Source organism: Phyllobates terribilis, unplaced genomic scaffold (assembly GCF_046119375.1).
Source record: "Phyllobates terribilis strain yellow unplaced genomic scaffold, ASM4611937v1 Scaffold_11__3_contigs__length_659146591, whole genome shotgun sequence".
Taxonomy (NCBI): Eukaryota; Metazoa; Chordata; class Amphibia; order Anura; family Dendrobatidae; genus Phyllobates; species Phyllobates terribilis.
The window spans coordinates 604,052,522-604,077,044 of NW_027362771.1; the positions used below are offsets into that span (position 1 = coordinate 604,052,522).

General features: G+C 34.7%; 1 non-coding gene across 1 annotated transcript; it reads left to right on the forward strand.

Moving 5' to 3' along the window:
* Window positions 1–21,867: 21,867 nt before the first annotated feature.
* TRNAG-GCC (transfer RNA glycine (anticodon GCC)) lies at window positions 21,868–21,938 on the forward strand. The gene has a single exon. It is a non-coding gene; the product is annotated as a tRNA-Gly (tRNA).
* Window positions 21,939–24,523: the final 2,585 nt, after the last annotated feature.

Consider the following 24,523-nt stretch of genomic DNA (forward strand, 5'->3'; position numbering starts at 1 on the left):
CTAGCCTGAGGTCCGACGGTCTGCCTTCCTACTCCTGTCAGTCTGTCTATGGACCAGCTTGGCCGCTCACCTGGGAGCGCACATCTGCTACCTGCCTGCTAGCCTACCTGGAGGCTCCGCCGTCACGTGCTGTGACCACCTGCTATTCCAGAGACTCCTGCCCGCTCACCTGGGAGCGCTCATCTGCTACCTGCTTGCTAGCCTGAGGTCCGACGGTCTGCCTTCCTACTCCTGTCAGTCTGTCTATGGACCAGCTTGCCCGCTCACCTGGGAGCGCTCCTCCGCTACCTGCCTGCTTGCCTACCTGGAGGCTCCGCCGTCACGTGCTGTGACCACCTGCTATTCCAGAGACTCTTGCCCGCTCACCTGGGAGCGCTCATCTGCTACCTGCCTGTTAGCCTACCTGGAGGATCCGCCGTCACATGCTGTGACCACCCGTTTATCCTGAGACTCTCGCTTGCTCACCTGGGAGCACACATCTACCATCTGCCTGCTAGCCTACCTGGAGGCTCAGCCATCACAGGTCGTACCTACCCTTTACCCAGAGACTGCCCCAGTCACTTGCCGTGACCTCCTGCCCGTTCATCCAGAGACTGCCCCGGTCACTTGCCGTGAACTCCTGCCCGTTCATCCTGAGACTGCCCCGGTCACTTGCCGTGACCTCCAGCCCGTTCTCCCAGAGACTGTCCCGGTCACCTGCTGTGACAGCCTGCCCGTCTTCCCTGGTCGCCACCCGCTCCCTTACAAGGACCGCCCCCTTGTATAGTAGCTCAGAGGTTCCGCCTCCCAGACCCGTTACACCCCCTATGTACAAGAATATAACTAACATAATACTGCTCCTATGTACAAGAATATAACTACTATAATACTGCCCCCTATGTACAAAAATATTACTACTATAATACTGCCCCCTATGTACAAGAATATAACTACTATAATACTGCCCCCTATGTACAAGAATATAACTACTGTAATACTGCTCCTATATACAAGGATATAACTTCTATAATGCTGCCCCCTATGTACAAAAATATAACTACTATAATACTGATCCTATGTATAAGAATATAACTGTTATAATACTGCCCCTTTGTAAAAGAATATAACTACTATAATTCTGCCCCCTATGTATAAGAATATAACTTATATAATACTGTCCCTATGTACAAGGATATAACTAATATAATACTGCTCCTATGTACAAGAATATAACTACTATAATACTGCCCCCTATGTGCAAGAATATAACTACTATAATACTGCTCCTATGTACAAGAATACAAATACTATAATAATGCCCCTTATGTACAAGAATATAACTACTATAATACAGCCCCTATGTACAAGAATATAACTACTATAATACTGTCCCCTATGTACAAGAATATGACTACTATAATACTGCCCCCTATGTACAAGAATATAGCTACTATAATACTGCCCCCTATGTACAAAAATATAACTACTATAATACTGCCCCCTATGTACAAGAATATAACTACTATAATACTGCTCCTATGTACAAGAATATAACTACCATAATACTGCCCCATATGTACAAGAATATAACTACTATAATACTGTCCCTATGTACAAGAATATAACTACTATAATACTGCTCCTATGTACAAGAATATAACTACTATAATAATGTCCCTATGTACAAGAATATAACTACTATAATACTGCTCCTATGTACAAGAATATAACTACTATAATACTGCCCCTATGTACAAGAATTTAACTACTATAATACTGCCCCCTATGTACAAGAATATAACTACTATAATACTGCTCCTATGTAAAAGAATATAACTACTATAATACTGCTCCTATGTACAAGAATATAACTACTATAATACTGCCCCCCATGTACAAGAATATAACTACTATAATACTGCCCGCTATGTACAAGAATAAAACTACTATAATACTGCTCCTATGTACAAGAATATAACTACTATAATGCTGCCCCTATGTACAAGAATATGACTACTATAATACTGCCCTGATGTACAAGAATATAACTACTATAATACTGCCCCTATGTACAAGAATATAACTACTATAATACTGCTCCTATGTGCAGGAATATAACTACTATAATACTGCCCCCTATGTACAAGAATATAACTACTATAATACTGCCCCTATGTACTAGAATATAACTACTATAATACTGCTACTATGTACAAGAATATAACTACCATAATACTGCCCCCTATGTACAAGAATATAACTACTATAATACTGCTCCTATGTACAGGAATATAACTACTGTAATACTGCTCCTATGTACAAGAATATAACTACTATAATACTGCTCCTATGCACAAGAATATAACTACTATAATACTGCTCCTATGTACAAGAATATAACTACTATAATACTGCTCCTATATACAAGAATATAACTACTATAATACTGCTCCCATGTACAAGAATATAATTACTATAATACTGCCCACAATGTACAGGAATATAACTACTATAATACTGCTCCTATGTACAAGAATATATCTACTATAATACTGCTCCCTATGTACAAGAATATAATTACTATAATACTGCTCCTATATACAAGAATATAACTACTATAATACTGCCCCCTTTGTACAAAAATATAACTACTATAATACTGCCGCCTATGTACAAGAAAATAACTACTATAATACTGTCCCCTATGTACAAGAATATAACTACTATAATACTGCTCCCATGTACAAGAATATAATTACTATAATACTGCTCCTATATACAAGAATATAACTACTATAATACTGCCCCCTTTGTACAAAAATATAACTACTATAATACTGCCGCCTATGTACAAGAAAATAACTACTATAATACTGCTCCTATGTACAAGAATATAACTACTATAATACTGCTCCTATATTCAAGAATATAACTACTATAATACTGCCCCCTATGTACAAGAATATAACTACTATACTACTGCTCCGATGTACAAGAATATAGCTACTATAATACTGCCCCTATGTACAAAAATATCACTACTATAATACTGCCCCCTATGTACAAGAATATAGCTACTATAATACTGCTCCTATAAACAAATATATAACTACTATAATACTGCCCCCTATGTACAAGAATATAACTACCATAATACTGCCCCCTATGTACAAGAATATAACTAACATAATACTGCTCCTATGTACAAGAATATAACTACTATTATACTGCTCCTATATACAAGAATATAACTACCATAATACTGTCCCTATGTACAAGAAAATAACTACTATAATACTGCTCCTATGTACAAGAATATAACTACTATAATACTGCCCCCTATGTACAAGAATATAACTACTATAATACTGCCCCCTATGTACAAGAATCTAACTACTATAATACTGCTCCTATGTACAAGAATATAACTACTATAATACTCCCTCCTATGTACAAGAATATAACTACTATAATACTGCCCCCTATGTACAAGAATATAACTACTATAATACTGCCCCCTATGTACAAGAATCTAACTACTATAATACTGCTCCTATGTACAAGAATATAACTACTATAATACTGCTCCTATGTACAAGAAAATAACTACTATAATACTGCTCCTATGTACAAGAATATAACTACCATAATACTGCTCCTATGTAAAAGAATATAACTACTATAATACTTCTCCTATGTACAAGAATATAACTACTATAATAATGCCCCCCCATGTACAAGAATATAACTACTATAATACTGCCCCTATGTACAAGAACATAACTACTATAATACTGCCCCTATGTAAAAGAATATAACTAGTATAATACTGCCCCTATGTACAAGAATATAACTACTATAATACTGCTCCTATGTACAAGAATATAACTACCATAATACTGCCCCCTTTGTACAAAAATATAACTACTATAATACTGCCGCCTATGTACAAGAAAATAACTACTATAATACTGCTCCTATGTACAAGAATATAACTACTATAATACTGCCCCTATGTACAAGAATATAACTACCATAATACTGCTCCTATGTAAAAGAATATAACTACTATAATACTGCTCCTATGTACAAGAATATAACTACTATAATACTGCCCCCCCATGTACAAGAATATAACTACTATAATACTGCCCCTATGTACAAGAACATAACTACTATAATACTGCCCCTATGTAAAAGAATATAACTAGTATAATACTGCCCCTATGTACAAGAATATAACTACTATAATACTGCTCCTATGTACAAGAATATAACTACCATAATACTGCCCCCTATGTACAAGAATAAAACTACTATAATACTGCTCCTATGTACAAGAATATAAATACTATAATGCTGCCCCTATGTACAAGAATATGACTACTATAATACTGCCTCGATGTACAAGAATATAACTACTATAATACTGCTCCTATGTACAAGAATATAACTACTATAATACTGCTCCTATGTGCAGGAATATAACTACTATAATACTGCCCCCTTTGTACAAGAATATAACTACTATAATACTGCCCCTATGTACTAGAATATAACTACTATAATACTGCTCCTATGTACAAGAATATAACTACCATAATACTGCCCCCTATGTACAAGAATATAACTACTATAATACTGCTCCTATGTACAAGAATATAACTACTATAATACTGCCCCCCATGTACAAGAATATAACTACTATAATACTGCCCGCTATGTACAAGAATAAAACTACTATAATACTGCTCCTATGTACAAGAATATAACTACTATAATGCTGCCCCTATGTACAAGAATATGACTACAATAATACTGCCCCGATGTACAAGAATATAACTACTATAATACTGCCCCTATGTACAAGAATATAACTACTATAATACTGCTCCTATGTGCAGGAATATAACTACTATAATACTGCCCCCTATGTACAAGAATATAACTACTATAATACTGCCCCTATGTACTAGAATATAACTACTATAATACTGCTCCTATGTACAAGAATATAACTACCATAATACTGCCCCCTATGTACAAGAATATAACTACTATAATACTGCTCCTATGTACAGGAATATAACTACTATAATACTGCTCCTATGTACAAGAATATAACTACTATAATACTGCTCCTATGTACAAGAATATAACTACTATAATACTGCTCCTATGTACAAGAATATAACTACTATAATACTGCTCCTATATACAAGAATATAACTACTATAATACTGCTCCCATGTACAAGAATATAATTACTATAATACTGCCCACTATGTACAGGAATATAACTACTATAATACTGCTCCTATGTACAAGAATATATCTACTATAATACTGCTCCCTATGTACAAGATTATAATTACTATAATACTGCTCCTATATACAAGAATATAACTACTATAATACTGCCCCCTTTGTACAAAAATATAACTACTATAATACTGCCGCCTATGTACAAGAAAATAACTACTATAATACTGTCCCCTATGTACAAGAATATAACTACTATAATACTGCTCCCATGTACAAGAATATAATTACTATAATACTGCTCCTATATACAAGAATATAACTACTATAATACTGCCCCCTTTGTACAAAAATATAACTACTATAATACTGCCGCCTATGTACAAGAAAATAACTACTATAATACTGCTCCTATGTACAAGAATATAACTACTATAATACTGCTCCTATATTCAAGAATATAACTACTATAATACTGCCCCCTATGTACAAGAATATAACTACTATAATACTGCTCCGATGTACAAGAATATAGCTACTATAATACTGCCCCTATGTACAAAAATATCACTACTATAATACTGCCCCCTATGTACAAGAATATAGCTACTATAATACTGCTCCTATAAACAAATATATAACTACTATAATACTGCCCCCTATGTACAAGAATATAACTACCATAATACTGCCCCCTATGTACAAGAATATAACTAACATAATACTGCTCCTATGTACAAGAATATAACTACTATTATACTGCTCCTATATACAAGAATATAACTACTATAATACTGTCCCTATGTACAAGAAAATAACTACTATAATACTGCTCCTATGTACAAGAATATAACTACTATAATACTGCTCCTATGTACAAGAAAATAACTACTATAATACTGCCCCCTATGTACAAGAATATAACTACTATAATACTGCCCCTATGTACTAGAATATAACTACTATAATACTGCTCCTATGTACAAGAATATAACTACCATAATACTGCCCCCTATGTACAAGAATATAACTACTATAATACTGCTCCTATGTACAGGAATATAACTACTATAATACTGCTCCTATGTACAAGAATATAACTACTATAATACTGCTCCTATGTACAAGAATATAACTACTATAATACTGCTCCTATGTACAAGAATATAACTACTATAATACTGCTCCTATATACAAGAATATAACTACTATAATACTGCTCCCATGTACAAGAATATAATTACTATAATACTGCCCACTATGTACAGGAATATAACTACTATAATACTGCTCCTATGTACAAGAATATATCTACTATAATACTGCTCCCTATGTACAAGAATATAATTACTATAATACTGCTCCTATATACAAGAATATAACTACTATAATACTGCCCCCTTTGTACAAAAATATAACTACTATAATACTGCCGCCTATGTACAAGAAAATAACTACTATAATACTGTCCCCTATGTACAAGAATATAACTACTATAATACTGCTCCCATGTACAAGAATATAATTACTATAATACTGCTCCTATATACAAGAATATAACTACTATAATACTGCCCCCTTTGTACAAAAATATAACTACTATAATACTGCCGCCTATGTACAAGAAAATAACTACTATAATACTGCTCCTATGTACAAGAATATAACTACTATAATACTGCTCCTATATTCAAGAATATAACTACTATAATACTGCCCCCTATGTACAAGAATATAACTACTATAATACTGCTCCGATGTACAAGAATATAGCTACTATAATACTGCCCCTATGTACAAAAATATCACTACTATAATACTGCCCCCTATGTACAAGAATATAGCTACTATAATACTGCTCCTATAAACAAATATATAACTACTATAATACTGCCCCCTATGTACAAGAATATAACTACCATAATACTGCCCCCTATGTACAAGAATATAACTAACATAATACTGCTCCTATGTACAAGAATATAACTACTATTATACTGCTCCTATATACAAGAATATAACTACTATAATACTGTCCCTATGTACAAGAAAATAACTACTATAATACTGCTCCTATGTACAAGAATATAACTACTATAATACTGCTCCTATGTACAAGAAAATAACTACTATAATACTGCTCCTATGTACAAGAATATAACTACCATAATACTGCTCCTATGTAAAAGAATATAACTACTATAATACTGCTCCTATGTACAAGAATATAACTACTATAATAATGCCCCCCCATGTACAAGAATATAACTACTATAATACTGCCCCTATGTACAAGAACATAACTACTATAATACTGCCCCTATGTAAAAGAATATAACTAGTATAATACTGCCCCTATGTACAAGAATATAACTACTATAATACTGCTCCTATGTACAAGAATATAACTACCATAATACTGCCCCCTTTGTACAAAAATATAACTACTATAATACTGCCGCCTATGTACAAGAAAATAACTACTATAATACTGCTCCTATGTACAAGAATATAACTACTATAATACTGCCCCTATGTACAAGAATATAACTACCATAATACTGCTCCTATGTAAAAGAATATAACTACTATAATACTGCTCCTATGTACAAGAATATAACTACTATAATACTGCCCCCCCATGTACAAGAATATAACTACTATAATACTGCCCCTATGTACAAGAACATAACTACTATAATACTGCCCCTATGTAAAAGAATATAACTAGTATAATACTGCCCCTATGTACAAGAATATAACTACTATAATACTGCTCCTATGTACAAGAATATAACTACCATAATACTGCCCCCTATGTACAAGAATAAAACTACTATAATACTGCTCCTATGTACAAGAATATAAATACTATAATGCTGCCCCTATGTACAAGAATATGACTACTATAATACTGCCTCGATGTACAAGAATATAACTACTATAATACTGCTCCTATGTACAAGAATATAACTACTATAATACTGCTTCTATGTCCAGGAATATAACTACTATAATACTGCCCCCTTTGTACAAGAATATAACTACTATAATACTGCCCCTATGTACTAGAATATAACTACTATAATACTGCTCCTATGTACAAGAATATAACTACCATAATACTGCCCCCTATGTACAAGAATATAACTACTATAATACTGCTCCTATGTACAAGAATATAACTACTATAATACTGCCCCCCATGTACAAGAATATAACTACTATAATACTGCTCGCTATGTACAAGAATAAAACTACTATAATACTGCTCCTATGTACAAGAATATAACTACTATAATGCTGCCCCTATGTACAAGAATATGACTACTATAATACTGCCCCGATGTACAAGAATATAACTACTATAATACTGCCCCTATGTACAAGAATATAACTACTATAATACTGCTCCTATGTGCAGGAATATAACTACTATAATACTGCCCCCTATGTACAAGAATATAACTACTATAATACTGCCCCTATGTACTAGAATATAACTACTATAATAATGCTCCTATGTACAAGAATATAACTACCATAATACTGCCCCCTATGTACAAGAATATAACTACTATAATACTGCTCCTATGTACAGGAATATAACTACTATAATACTGCTTCTATGTACAAGAATATAACTACTATAATACTGCTCCTATGTACAAGAATATAACTACTATAATACTGCTCCTATGTACAAGAATATAACTACTATAATACTGCTCCTATATACAAGAATATAACTACTATAATACTGCTCCCATGTACAAGAATATAATTACTATAATACTGCCCACTATGTACAGGAATATAACTACTATAATACTGCTCCTATGTACAAGAATATATCTACTATAATACTGCTCCCTATGTACAAGAATATAATTACTATAATACTGCTCCTATATACAAGAATATAACTACTATAATACTGCCCCCTTTGTACAAAAATATAACTACTAAAATACTGCCGCCTATGTACAAGAAAATAACTACTATAATACTGTCCCCTATGTACAAGAATATAACTACTATAATACTGCTCCCATGTACAAGAATATAATTACTATAATACTGCTCCTATATACAAGAATATAACTACTATAATACTGCCCCCTTTGTACAAAAATATAACTACTATAATACTGCCGCCTATGTACAAGAAAATAACTACTATAATACTGCTCCTATGTACAAGAATATAACTACTATAATACTGCTCCTATATTCAAGAATATAACTACTATAATACTGCCCCCTATGTACAAGAATATAACTACTATAATACTGCTCCGATGTACAAGAATATAGCTACTATAATACTGCCCCTATGTACAAAAATATCACTACTATAATACTGCCCCCTATGTACAAGAATATAGCTACTATAATACTGCTCCTATAAACAAATATATAACTACTATAATACTGCCCCCTATGTACAAGAATATAACTAACATAATACTGCTCCTATGTACAAGAATATAACTACTATTATACTGCTCCTATATACAAGAATATAACTACTATAATACTGTCCCTATGTACAAGAAAATAACTACTATAATACTGCTCCTATGTACAAGAATATAACTACTATAATACTGCTCCTATGTACAAGAAAATAACTACTATAATACTGCTCCTATGTACAAGAATTTAACTACCATAATACTGCTCCTATGTAAAAGAATATAACTACTATAATACTGCTCCTATGTACAAGAATATAACTACTATAATAATGCCCCCCCATGTACAAGAATATAACTACTATAATACTGCCCCTATGTACAAGAACATAACTACTATAATACTGCCCCTATGTAAAAGAATATAACTAGTATAATACTGCCCCTATGTACAAGAATATAACTACTATAATACTGCTCCTATGTACAAGAATATAACTACCATAATACTGCCCCCTTTGTACAAAAATATAACTACTATAATACTGCCGCCTATGTACAAGAAAATAACTACTATAATACTGCTCCTATGTACAAGAATATAACTACTATAATACTGCTCCTATATTCAAGAATATAACTACTATAATACTGCCCCCTATGTACAAGAATATAACTACTATAATACTGCTCCGATGTACAAGAATATAGCTACTATAATACTGCCCCTATGTACAAAAATATCACTACTATAATACTGCCCCCTATGTACAAGAATATAGCTACTATAATACTGCTCCTATAAACAAATATATAACTACTATAATACTGCCCCCTATGTACAAGAATATAACTACCATAATACTGCCCCCTATGTACAAGAATATAACTAACATAATACTGCTCCTATGTACAAGAATATAACTACTATTATACTGCTCCTATATACAAGAATATAACTACTATAATACTGTCCCTATGTACAAGAAAATAACTACTATAATACTGCTCCTATGTACAAGAATATAACTACTATAATACTGCTCCTATGTACAAGAAAATAACTACTATAATACTGCTCCTATGTACAAGAATATAACTACCATAATACTGCTCCTATGTAAAAGAATATAACTACTATAATACTGCTCCTATGTACAAGAATATAACTACTATAATAATGCCCCCCCATGTACAAGAATATAACTACTATAATACTGCCCCTATGTACAAGAACATAACTACTATAATACTGCCCCTATGTAAAAGAATATAACTAGTATAATACTGCCCCTATGTACAAGAATATAACTACTATAATACTGCTCCTATGTACAAGAATATAACTACCATAATACTGCCCCCTTTGTACAAAAATATAACTACTATAATACTGCCGCCTATGTACAAGAAAATAACTACTATAATACTGCTCCTATGTACAAGAATATAACTACTATAATACTGCCCCTATATACAAGAATATAACTACCATAATACTGCTCCTATGTAAAAGAATATAACTACTATAATACTGCTCCTATGTACAAGAATATAACTACTATAATACTGCCCCCCCATGTACAAGAATATAACTACTATAATACTGCCCCTATGTACAAGAACATAACTACTATAATACTGCCCCTATGTAAAAGAATATAACTAGTATAATACTGCCCCTATGTACAAGAATATAACTACTATAATACTGCTCCTATGTACAAGAATATAACTACCATAATACTGCCCCCTATGTACAAGAATAAAGCTACTATAATACTGCTCCTATGTACAAGAATATAAATACTATAATGCTGCCCCTATGTACAAGAATATGACTACTATAATACTGCCTCGATGTACAAGAATATAACTACTATAATACTGCTCCTATGTACAAGAATATAACTACTATAATACTGCTCCTATGTGCAGGAATATAACTACTATAATACTGCCCCCTTTGTACAAGAATATAACTACTATAATACTGCCCCTATGTACTAAAATATAACTACTATAATACTGCTCCTATGTACAAGAATATAACTACCATAATACTGCCCCCTATGTACAAGAATATAACTACTATAATACTGCTCCTATGTACAAGAATATAACTACTATAATACTGCCCCCCATGTACAAGAATATAACTACTATAATACTGCTCGCTATGTACAAGAATAAAACTACTATAATACTGCTCCTATGTACAAGAATATAACTACTATAATGCTGCCCCTATGTACAAGAATATGACTACTATAATACTGCCCCGATGTACAAGAATATAACTACTATAATACTGCCCCTATGTACAAGAATATAACTACTATAATACTGCTCCTATGTGCAGGAATTTAACTACTATAATACTGCCCCCTATGTACAAGAATATAACTACTATAATACTGCCCCTATGTACTAGAATATAACTACTATAATACTGCTCCTATGTACAAGAATATAACTACCATAATACTGCCCCCTATGTACAAGAATATAACTACTATAATACTGCTCCTATGTACAGGAATATAACTACTATAATACTGCTCCTATGTACAAGAATATAACTACTATAATACTGCTCCTATGTACAAGAATATAACTACTATAATACTGCTCCTATGTACAAGAATATAACTACTATAATACTGCTCCTATATACAAGAATATAACTACTATAATACTGCTCCCATGTACAAGAATATAATTACTATAATACTGCCCACTATGTACAGGAATATAACTACTATAATACTGCTCCTATGTACAAGAATATATCTACTATAATACTGCTCCCTATGTACAAGAATATAATTACTATAATACTGCTCCTATATACAAGAATATAACTACTATAATACTGCCCCCTTTGTACAAAAATATAACTACTAAAATACTGCCGCCTATGTAAAAGAAAATAACTACTATAATACTGTCCCCTATGTACAAGAATATAACTACTATAATACTGCTCCCATGTTCAAGAATATAATTACTATAATACTGCTCCTATATACAAGAATATAACTACTATAATACTGCCCCCTTTGTACAAAAATATAACTACTATAATACTGCCGCCTCTGTACAAGAAAATAACTACTATAATACTGCTCCTATGTACAAGAATATAACTACTATAATACTGCTCCTATATTCAAGAATATAACTACTATAATACTGCCCCCTATGTACAAGAATATAACTACTATAATACTGCTCCGATGTACAAGAATATAGCTACTATAATACTGCCCCTATGTACAAAAATATCACTACTATAATACTGCCCCCTATGTACAAGAATATAGCTACTATAATACTGCTCCTATAAACAAATATATAACTACTATAATACTGCCCCCTATGTACAAGAATATAACTAACATAATACTGCTCCTATGTACAAGAATATAACTACTATTATACTGCTCCTATATACAAGAATATAACTACTATAATACTGTCCCTATGTACAAGAAAATAACTACTATAATACTGCTCCTATGTACAAGAATATAACTACTATAATACTGCTCCTATGTACAAGAAAATAACTACTATAATACTGCTCCTATGTACAAGAATTTAACTACCATAATACTGCTCCTATGTAAAAGAATATAACTACTATAATACTGCTCCTATGTACAAGAATATAACTACTATAATAATGCCCCCCCATGTACAAGAATATAACTACTATAATACTGCCCCTATGTACAAGAACATAACTACTATAATACTGCCCCTATGTAAAAGAATATAACTAGTATAATACTGCCCCTATGTACAAGAATATAACTACTATAATACTGCTCCTATGTACAAGAATATAACTACCATAATACTGCCCCCTTTGTACAAAAATATAACTACTATAATACTGCCGCCTATGTACAAGAAAATAACTACTATAATACTGCTCCTATGTACAAGAATATAACTACTATAATACTGCCCCTATGTACAAGAATATAACTACCATAATACTGCTCCTATGTAAAAGAATATAACTACTATAATACTGCTCCTATGTACAAGAATATAACTACTATAATACTGCCCCCCCATGTACAAGAATATAACTACTATAATACTGCCCCTATGTACAAGAACATAACTACTATAATACTGCCCCTATGTAAAAGAATATAACTACTATAATACTGCTCCTATGTACAAGAATATAACTACCATAATACTGCCCCCTATGTACAAGAATAAAACTACTATAATACTGCTCCTATGTACAAGAATATAAATACTATAATGCTGCCCCTATGTACAAGAATATAACTACTATAATACTGCCTCGATGTACAAGAATATAACTACTATAATACTGCTCCTATGTACAAGAATATAACTACTATAATACTGCTCCTATGTGCAGGAATATAACTACTATAATACTGCCCCCTTTGTACAAGAATATAACTACTATAATACTGCCCCTATGTACTAGAATATAACTACTATAATACTGCTCCTATGTAAAAGAATATAACTACCATAATACTGCCCCCTATGTACAAGAATTTAACTACTATAATACTGCTCCTATGTACAAGAATATAACTACTATAATACTGCTCCTATGTACAAGAATATAACTACTATAATACTGCTCCTATGTACAAGAATATAACTACCATAAAACTGCCCCCTATGTACAAGAAAATAACTACTATAATACTGTCCCCTATGTACAAGAATTTAACTACTATGATACTGCTCCCATGTACAAGAATATAATTACTATAATACTGCTCATATATATAAGAATATAACTACTATAATACTGCCCTCTATGTACAAAAATATAACTACTATAATACTGCCCCCTATGTACAAGAAAATAACTACTATAATACTGCTCCTATGTACAAGAATATAACTACTATAATACTGCCCCCTATGTACAAGAATATAATTACTGTAATACTGCCCCTATATACAAGAATATAACTACTATAATACTGCCCCCTATGTACAAGAATATAACTACTATAATACTGCTCCGATGTACAAGAATATAGCTACTATAATACTGCCCCTATGTACAAATATATAACTACTATAATACTGCCCCCTATGTACAAGAATATAACTAACATAATACTGCTCCTATGTACAAGAATAAAACTACTATAATACTGCCCCCTATGTACAAGAATATAATTACTATAATACTGCTCCTATATACAAGAATATAACTACTATAATACGGCCCCCTATGTACAAAATATAACTACTATAATTCTGCCCCCTATGTACAAGAAAAAAACTACTATAATACTGCCCCCCATGTACAAGAATATAATTACTATAATACTGCTCCTATATACAAGAATATAACTACTATAATACGGCCCCCTATGTACAAAATATAACTACTATAATACTGCCCCCTATGTACAAGAATATAACTACTATAATACTGCCCCCTATGTACAAGAATATAACTACTATAATACTGCTCCTATATACAAGAATATAACTACTATAATACTGCTCCTATATACAAGAATATAACTACTATAATACTGCTCCTATGTACAAGAATATAACTACTATAATACTGCTCCTATGTACAAGAATATAACTACTATAATACTGCTCCTATGTACAAGAATATAACTACCATAAAACTGCCCCCTATGTACAAGAATATAACTACTATAATACTGTCCCCTATGTACAAGAATATAACTACTATAATACTGCTCCCATGTACAAGAATATAATTACTATAATACTGCTCATATATACAAGAATATAACTACTATAATACTGCCCTCTATGTACAAAAATATAACTACTATAGTACTGCCCCCTATGTACAAGAAAATAACTACTATAATACTGCTCCTATGTACAAGAATATAACTACTATAATACTGCCCCCTATGTACAAGAATATAACTACTGTAATACTGCCCCTATAAACAAGAATATAACTACTATAATACTGCCCCCTATGTACAAGAATATAACTACTATAATACTGCTCCGATGTACAAGAATATAGCTACTATAATACTGCCCCTATGTACAAATATATAACTACTATAATACTGCCCCCTATGTACAAGAATATAACTAACATAATACTGCTCCTATGTACAAGAATAAAACTACTATAATACTGCCCCCTATGTACAAGAATATAATTACTATAATACTGCTCCTATATACAAGAATATAACTACTATAATACGGCCCCCTATGTACAAAATATAACTACTATAATACTGCCCCCTATGTACAAGAATATAACTACTATAATACTGCCCCCTATGTACAAGAATATAACTACTATAATACTGCTCCTATATACAAGAATATAACTACTATAATACTGCTCCTATATACAAGAATATAACTACTATAATACTGCCCCTATGTACAAAATATAACTACTCTAATACTGCCCCTATGTACAAGAATATAACTACTATAATACTGCCCCCTATGTACAAAATATAACTACTATAATACTGCCCCCTATGTACAAGAATATAACTACTATAATACTGCTCCCTATGTACAAGAATATAGCTACTATAATACTGCCCCCTATGTACAAGTATATAACTACTATAATACTGATCCTATGTACAAGAATATAACTACTATAATACTGCCCCCTATGTACAAGAATATAACTACTATAATACTGCTCCTATGTACAAGAATATAACTACTATAATACTGCTCCTATGTACAAGAATATAACTACTATAATACTGCTCCTATGTACAAGAATATAACTACTTTAATACTGCCCATATGTACAAGAATATAACTACTATAATACTGCCCCCTATGTACAAGAATATAACTACTATAATACTGCTCCTATGTACAAGAATATAACTACTATAATACTGCTCCTATGTACAAGAATATAACTACTATAATACTGCTCCTCTGTACAAGAATATAACTACTATAATACTGTCCCCTATGTACAAGAATATAACTACTATAATACTGCCCCCTATGTACAAAATATAACTACTATAATACTGCCCCCTATGTACAAGTATATAACTACTATAATACTGATCCTATGTATAAGAATATTACTACTATAATACTGCTCCTATGTACAAGAATATAACTACTATAATACTGCCCCCTATGTACAAGAATATATCTACTATAATACTGCTCCTATGTACAAGAATATAACTACTATAATACTGCTCCTATGTACAAGAATATAACTACTATAATACTGCTCCTATGTACAAGAATATAACTACTTTAATACTGCCCCTATGTACAAGAATATAACTACTATAATACTGCCCCCTATGCACAAGAATATAACTACTATAATACTGCTCCTATGTACAAGAATATAACTACTATAATACTGCTCCTATGTACAAGAATATAACTACTATAATACTGCTCCTCTGTACAAGAATATAACTACTATAATACTGTCCCCTATGTACAAGAATATAACTACTATAATACTGCTCCTATGTACAAGAATATAACTACTATAATACTGCCCCCTATGTACAAGAATATAACTACTATAATACTGCTCCTATGCACAAGAGTATAACTGCTATAATACTGCTCCTAGGTACAAGAGTATAACTGCTATAATACTGCTCCTATGTACAAGAATATAACTACTATAATACTGCCCCCTATGTACAAGAATATAACTACTATAATACTGCTCCTCTGTACAAGAATATAACTACTATAATACTGTCCCCTATGTACAAGAATATAACTACTATAATACTGCTCCTATGTACAAGAATATAACTACTATTATACTGCCCCCTATGTACAAGAATATAACTACTATAATACTGCTCCTATGCACAAGAGTATAACTACTATAATACTGCTCCTACAGTGCCTACAAGTAGTATTCAACCCCCTGCAGATTTAGCTGGTTTGATAAGATGCAAATAAGTTAGAGCCTTCAAACTGCAAACGAGAGTAGGTTTTATGAACAGAAGCATAAATCTTACAAACCAAAAAGTTATGTTGCTCAGTTGAATTTTATTAAATTTTAAACATAAAAGTGTGGGTCAATTATTATACAACCGCTATGGTTAATATTTTGTGGAATAACCCTTGTTTGCAATTACAGCTAATAATCGTCTTTTATAAGACCTGATCAGGCCGGCACAGGTCTGTGGAGTTATCTTGGCCCACTCCTCCATGCAGATCTTCTCCAAGTTATCTAGGTTCTTTGGGTGTCTCATGTGGACTTTATTCTTGAGCTCCTTCCACAAGTTTTCAATTGGGTTAAGGTCAGGAGACTGACTAGGCCACTCCAACACCTTGACTTTTTCCCTCTTGAACCAGGCCTTGGTTTTCTTGGCTGTATGCTTTGGGTCGTTGTCTTGTTGGAAGATGAAATTATGACCCATCTTAAGATCCTTGATGGAGAAGCGGAAGTTCTTGGCCAAAATCTCCAGGTAGGCCGTGCTATCCATCTTCCCATGGATGCGGACCAGATGGCCAGGCCCCTTGGCTGAGAAACAGCCCCACAGCATGATGCTGCCACCACCATGCTTGACTGTAGGGATGGTATTCTTGGGGTCGTATGCAGTGCCATCCAGTCTCCAAAAGTCACGTGTGTGGTTGGCACCAAAGATCTTGATCTTGGTCTCATCAGACCATAGAACCTTGAACCAGTCTGTCTCAGAGTCCTCCAAGTGATCATGAGCAAACTGTAGACGAGCCTTGACATGACGCTTTGAAAGTAAAGATACCTTACGGGCTCGTCTGGAACGGAGACCATTGCGGTGGAGTACGTTACTTATGGTATTGACTGAAACCAATGTCCCCACTGCCATGAGATCTTCCCAGAGCTCCTTCCTTGTTGTCCTTGGGTTAGCCTTGACTCTTCGGACAAGCCTGGCCTCGGCACGGGAGGACACTTTCAAAGGCTGTCCAGGCCGTGGAAGGCTAACAGTAGTTCCATAAGCCTTCCACTTACGGATGATGCTCCCAACAGTGGAGACAGGTAGGCCCAACTCCTTGGAAAGGGTTTTGTACCCCTTGCCAGCCTTGTGACCCTCCACGATCTTGTCTCTGATGGCCTTGGAATGCTCCTTTGTCTTTCCCATGTTGACCATGTCTGAGTGCTGTTCACAAGTTTGGGGAGGGTCTTAAATAGTCAGAAAAGGCTGGAAAAAGAGATCTTTAATCCACACATGTGAAGCTCATTATTCATGGTGCCTGAACTACTTCTTAATACTTTAGGGGGACCAAACAGAATTCTTGTGGTTTGAGGGGTTGAATAATAAATGACACTCTGAATTAACTTTTAACGTTTTAAAAAAAAAACAAAAAAAAAAACAAAAACAATATTTGCTGCAGTGCATTTCCCACTTCCAGGCTGATCTACAGTACAAATGTCACAATGCCAGGTTAATTCCGCATGTGTCAACCAGCTAAATCTGCAGGGGGTTGAATACTACTTGTAGGCACTATATGTACAAGAATATAACTACTATAATACTGCTCCTATGTACAAGAATATAACTACTATAATACTGCCCCCTATGTACAAGAATATAACAACTATAATACTGCACCCTATGTACAAGAATATAACTACTATAATACTGCCCCCATGTACAAGAATATAACTACTATAATACTGCCCCTATGTACAAGAATATAACTACTATAATACTGCTCCTATGTACAAGAATATAACAACTATAATACTGCACCCTATGTACAAGAATATAACTACTATAATACTGCCCCCATGTACAAGAATATAACTACTATAATACTGCTATGTACAAGAATATAACTACTATAATACTGCCCCCTATGTACAAGAATATAACAACTATAATACTGCACCCTATGTACAAGAATATAACTACTATAATACTGCTCCTATGTACAAGAATATAACTACTATAATACTGCTCCTATGTACAAGAATATAACTATAATACTGCTCCTATGTACAAGAATATAACTACTATAATACTGCTCCTATGTACAAGAATATAACTACTATAATATTGCCCCCTATGTACTAGAATATAACTACTATAATACTGCCCCCTATGTACAAGAATATAACTACTATAATACTGCCCCCTATGTACAAGAATATAACTACTCTAATACTGCCCCCTATTTACAAGAATATAACTACTATAATACTGCCCCCATATAGAAGAATATAACTACTATAATACTGCCCCCTATGTACAAGAATATAACTACTATAATACTGCCCCCAATGTACAAGAATATAACTACTATAATACTGCTCCTATGTATAAGAATATATCTACTATAATACTGCCCCCTATGTACAAGAATACAACTACTATAATACTGCCCCTATGTACAAGAATATATCTACTATAATACTGCCCCCTATGTACAAGAATATAACTACTATAATACTGCCCCTATGTACAAGAATATAACTACTTTAATACTGCCCCGTATGTACAATAATATAACTACTATAATACTGTCCCCTATGTACAAGAATATAACTACTATAATACTGCTCCTATGTACAAGAACACAACTACTATAATACTGTCCCCTGTGTACAAGAATATAACTACTATAATACTGCTCCTACGTACAAGGATATAACTACTATAATACTGCCCCCTATGTACAAGAATATAACTACTATAATACTGCTCCCTATGTACAAGAATATAACTACTATAATACTGCCCCCTATGTACAAGAATATAACTACTATAATACTGCTCCTACGTACAAGAATATAACTACTATAATACTGCTCCTACGTACAAGAATATAACTACTATAATACTGCCCCCTATGTACAAGAATATAACTACTATAATACTGCTCCTACGTACAAGAATATAACTACTATAATACTGCCCCCTACGTACAACAATATAACTACTATAATACTGCTCCTACGTACAAGAATATAACTACTATAATACTGCCCCTATGTACAAGAATATAACTACTATAATACTGCCCCCTATGTACAAGAATATAACTACTATAATACTGCCCTCTATGTACAAGAATATAACTACTATAATACTGCCCCTATGTACAAGAATATAACTACTATAATACTGCCCCCTATGTACAAGAATATAACTACTATAATACTGCTCCTACGTACAAGAATATAACTACTATAATACTGCCACCTATGTACAAGAATATAACTACTATAATACTGCTCCTACGTACAAGAATATAACTACTATAATACTGCCCCTATGTACAAGAATATAACTACTATAATACTGTCCCCTACGTACAAGAATATAACTACTATAATACTGCCCCTATGTACAAGAATATAACTACTATAATACTGCCCCCTATGTACAAGAATATAACTACTATAATACTGCTCCTACGTACAAGAATATAACTACTATAATACTGCCCCCTATGTACAAGAATATAACTACTATAATACTGCTCCTACGTACAAGAATATAACTACTATAATACTGCCCCTATGTACAAGAATATAACTACTATAATACTGTCCCCTACGTACAACAATATAACTACTATAATACTGCTCCTACGTACAACAATATAACTACTATAATACTGCCCCTATGTACAAGAATATAACTACTATAATACTGCCCCCTATGTACAAGAATATAACTACTATAATACTGCCCCCTATGTACAAGAATATAACTACTATAATACTGCCCCCTATGTACAAGAATATAACTACTATAATACTGCCCCTATGTACAAGAATATAACTACTATAATACTGCCCCCTACGTACAACAATATAACTACTATAATACTGCCCCTATGTACAAGAATATAACTACTATAATACTGCCCCTATGTACAAGAATATAACTACTATAATACTGCCCCCTATGTACAAGAATATAACTACTATTATACTGTCCCTATGTACAAGAATATAATTACTATAATACTGCCCCCTACGTACAACAATATAACTACTATAATACTGCCCCCTATGTACTAGAATATAACTACTGTAATACTGGACTTATTGAATTAACTTTTAGTTACATGACCCCCAAATAATTGTTAAATTAGCACAGTATATAGTATTTTGGATTATTTTATTTGGTCATTGTGAATCCATCATGATGTGAAGAAACTAACCTATCTTATATAGAGAGGGGTCAGAAATTTGTTATGTGAAGCATTGGTGGTTCAGTGGTAGAATTCTCGCCTGCCACGCGGGAGGCCCGGGTTCGATTCCCGGCCAATGCAACAATTACTTTTACAATTATTTTTTAAAAGTCTAATAAATATCAATGTCATTGATTATTAAAATAAATCATTTTTTTCATTTTGTAACCATAGTTTCTATAATATAAGAGACAGTGAGGTCAGTAAATGCAGATTCCTGGGAGCACACAGTGCATAGGGCCCCTCGCAGTTCTGCCACATCAGCACTTTCCATTACTTTCCACTACACCCGAGTCTCCAGTAACCCTTCACTCTACAATCATAATTCATTTCAAAGCCTCCACTGTAATGTGAAAATCTTAACTGTGCGGAAGACTCTGGATTCATTCAAAGGAACTTAAACTTAAAAAAATAAAAATCTTAAAGCAGGCTGCGGCTCCTCGACATTTGGCACTTTGTTATCCCCGTGGTCTGACTTTGAGTGACCGCCAAGAACAACATTTATTACAGCGAAAAATAATGGAAGCAAATATAAGAATTTATTCAATTGCAAATTTTTGAAGGTGTGAATTTCCCACACCAATAAAATATCATCCAGCTTGGCTCTGTCCATGGGTTATGATGATATGATGAATGTGAATGTTGCATTGTTACTGACGCACCCCCAGGGCCGTGGGGTACTCGGCAGGCCGGGCCTCCGGTTGCCGGGGGGGTATCACGGTGGATGTCCCGGTCCGGGGCCGAGTGCGGTCACTAAAAGAAGGGGAAATATGTATAGGGGATTTGTCGTGACGCCACCTGTGGTGTCTGGTGAGGATCACCAGCGCTGCGACAGTCCTCTGAGGCAGGTGGTAGGGCAGCTTGTGCTGGAGCGGATCCCCACAGGTGGAGCGGGCCTCAGGGCAGTGTAGGTGAAGATGGAGGAGGAGCGCTGGGCGTTGTAGTGCAGAGAGGGAAATGGCACCAGTGAAATGAAGGAGCGGAGGCAGCTCAGTGCAGTCATCCGAGTTTACTCACAGTTCCGTACAAGTTCCTCAGGTGCACAGTACTGGTGCAAGCCTCCCGCATTGCGCTGCATTCACGGGGCCGGGGTTCAGTCCTTCCTCAGGCAGCTCGGGTGTACCTGGCAGAGCCCCACTTTCTTATGTACCTTCCTAGACCGACTTCACGCTGGGTCTTTACTCCCTCCTGCCCTTCTCACTGTGAACCCTATTCGGGTGCTGGAGGTCCCCCCTGTCCGTCGGAGATGCACAGACCTGCTTGACCTTACTTGGATTGAAGTGAGAGGTTGGATTCTGGCTATAGAAGTCAGAAGCCTCCGGTTTTTCCAGCCGAGGCCTGAAGCTGCCCGACTGGGCCAGGGGCCGGTCCCCTTCTTGCGGCCTAGATCCTCCTGACACCTGGCAGGTTCGGAGTGTACGGGTGCCGCCTGCACTCGCCGTACCCCCTAGGATCCCTTCTGTAGAACGGAGCTTACTCCCTGCTCCCCTCCTGGGCCTCTGAGGCTAGTCCCTGCTTGGGGAGCAGAGCTCTGACTGAGACTCTGCTCCCTGACTGTCTTCACTCTCTCCTCTCACTGGCTGGACTGTACTATTCTAAGATGGCTTCTTTTTATTTCTTTACTGGATGAGTGCTCCCCTAAACTACTTCCTCCATCCACACCCACTACTGGTTCCCCCTACCTTTGGGTTCCCCCCACTCCAGCCAGGGACAGGGCTCAGCAGCTGCGCACAAGCATGTTGCCCCTCCAGCTGGCCTGGAGCAGTGTAGTGTTGGATGCAGGTGTTGGGGTTCCGGGCAGCACTCCCACCTTACCTGAGAGAAGGAGATACCACACCTCTGGGTGAGGTGCAGTACCTCTGTGGCGACTGAACCCTCAGGGGCGCCACATAACCAGTGCATAAGATCACAATGCTAGGCTTCTATTAATGAGCAGTGAAGCTGGCGTTTTGCGAGTCACACGTGTCTCCTGGGGCCACTGACAAACATAATATAAATATGACATAAAAATACAGAATAAAATGCAGCAAACAATACAGTATTAGTCAATAGTGCCTTGGATTACTAAGAATAGGTTATTAGGTGCAGGGTTAATGGAGACCCTTGGGCAAAAAATATGACAAGCCTAGATAACTTCCTTATGACTGACACTTTATTGTAGCCATGTTTATATGGTCTTGTCCACACAAGTTTATGGGAGTTATTGAACTGTTGAGCCTGAAATTCCCTTATGATGCTCATCAGGGCAGCCACCAGGAATTTCAGGGCCCCATGTTGGCAAAATTATCTGGCCCCCTTGAGACTGCGCTCAGGCTCCACTCCAGCTGCGCCTCCAACCCTCAAATCTCCCACAATCCCACTGCTTTCTCTTGGAAAAACTTCACTTCTGCACCATGTCCTCACCAATCACACATTAATAGTTCCCATCGAACACCATATCACATACAAAGCCAGTAGATTTTGTTTTGGCCAAAAGATTTTTTAAGCCGTATTGTAGACCACATATTACCACCACATAGTGATCAAATAATACCACATACAAGGAACAAATACTGCCAGATCACATATTATCACCACATAGTGACCGAATAATACCACATGCAAAGAACAAATACTGCCACACTGTGACCAGATCACATATTACCACCACAGAGTGATCGAATAAT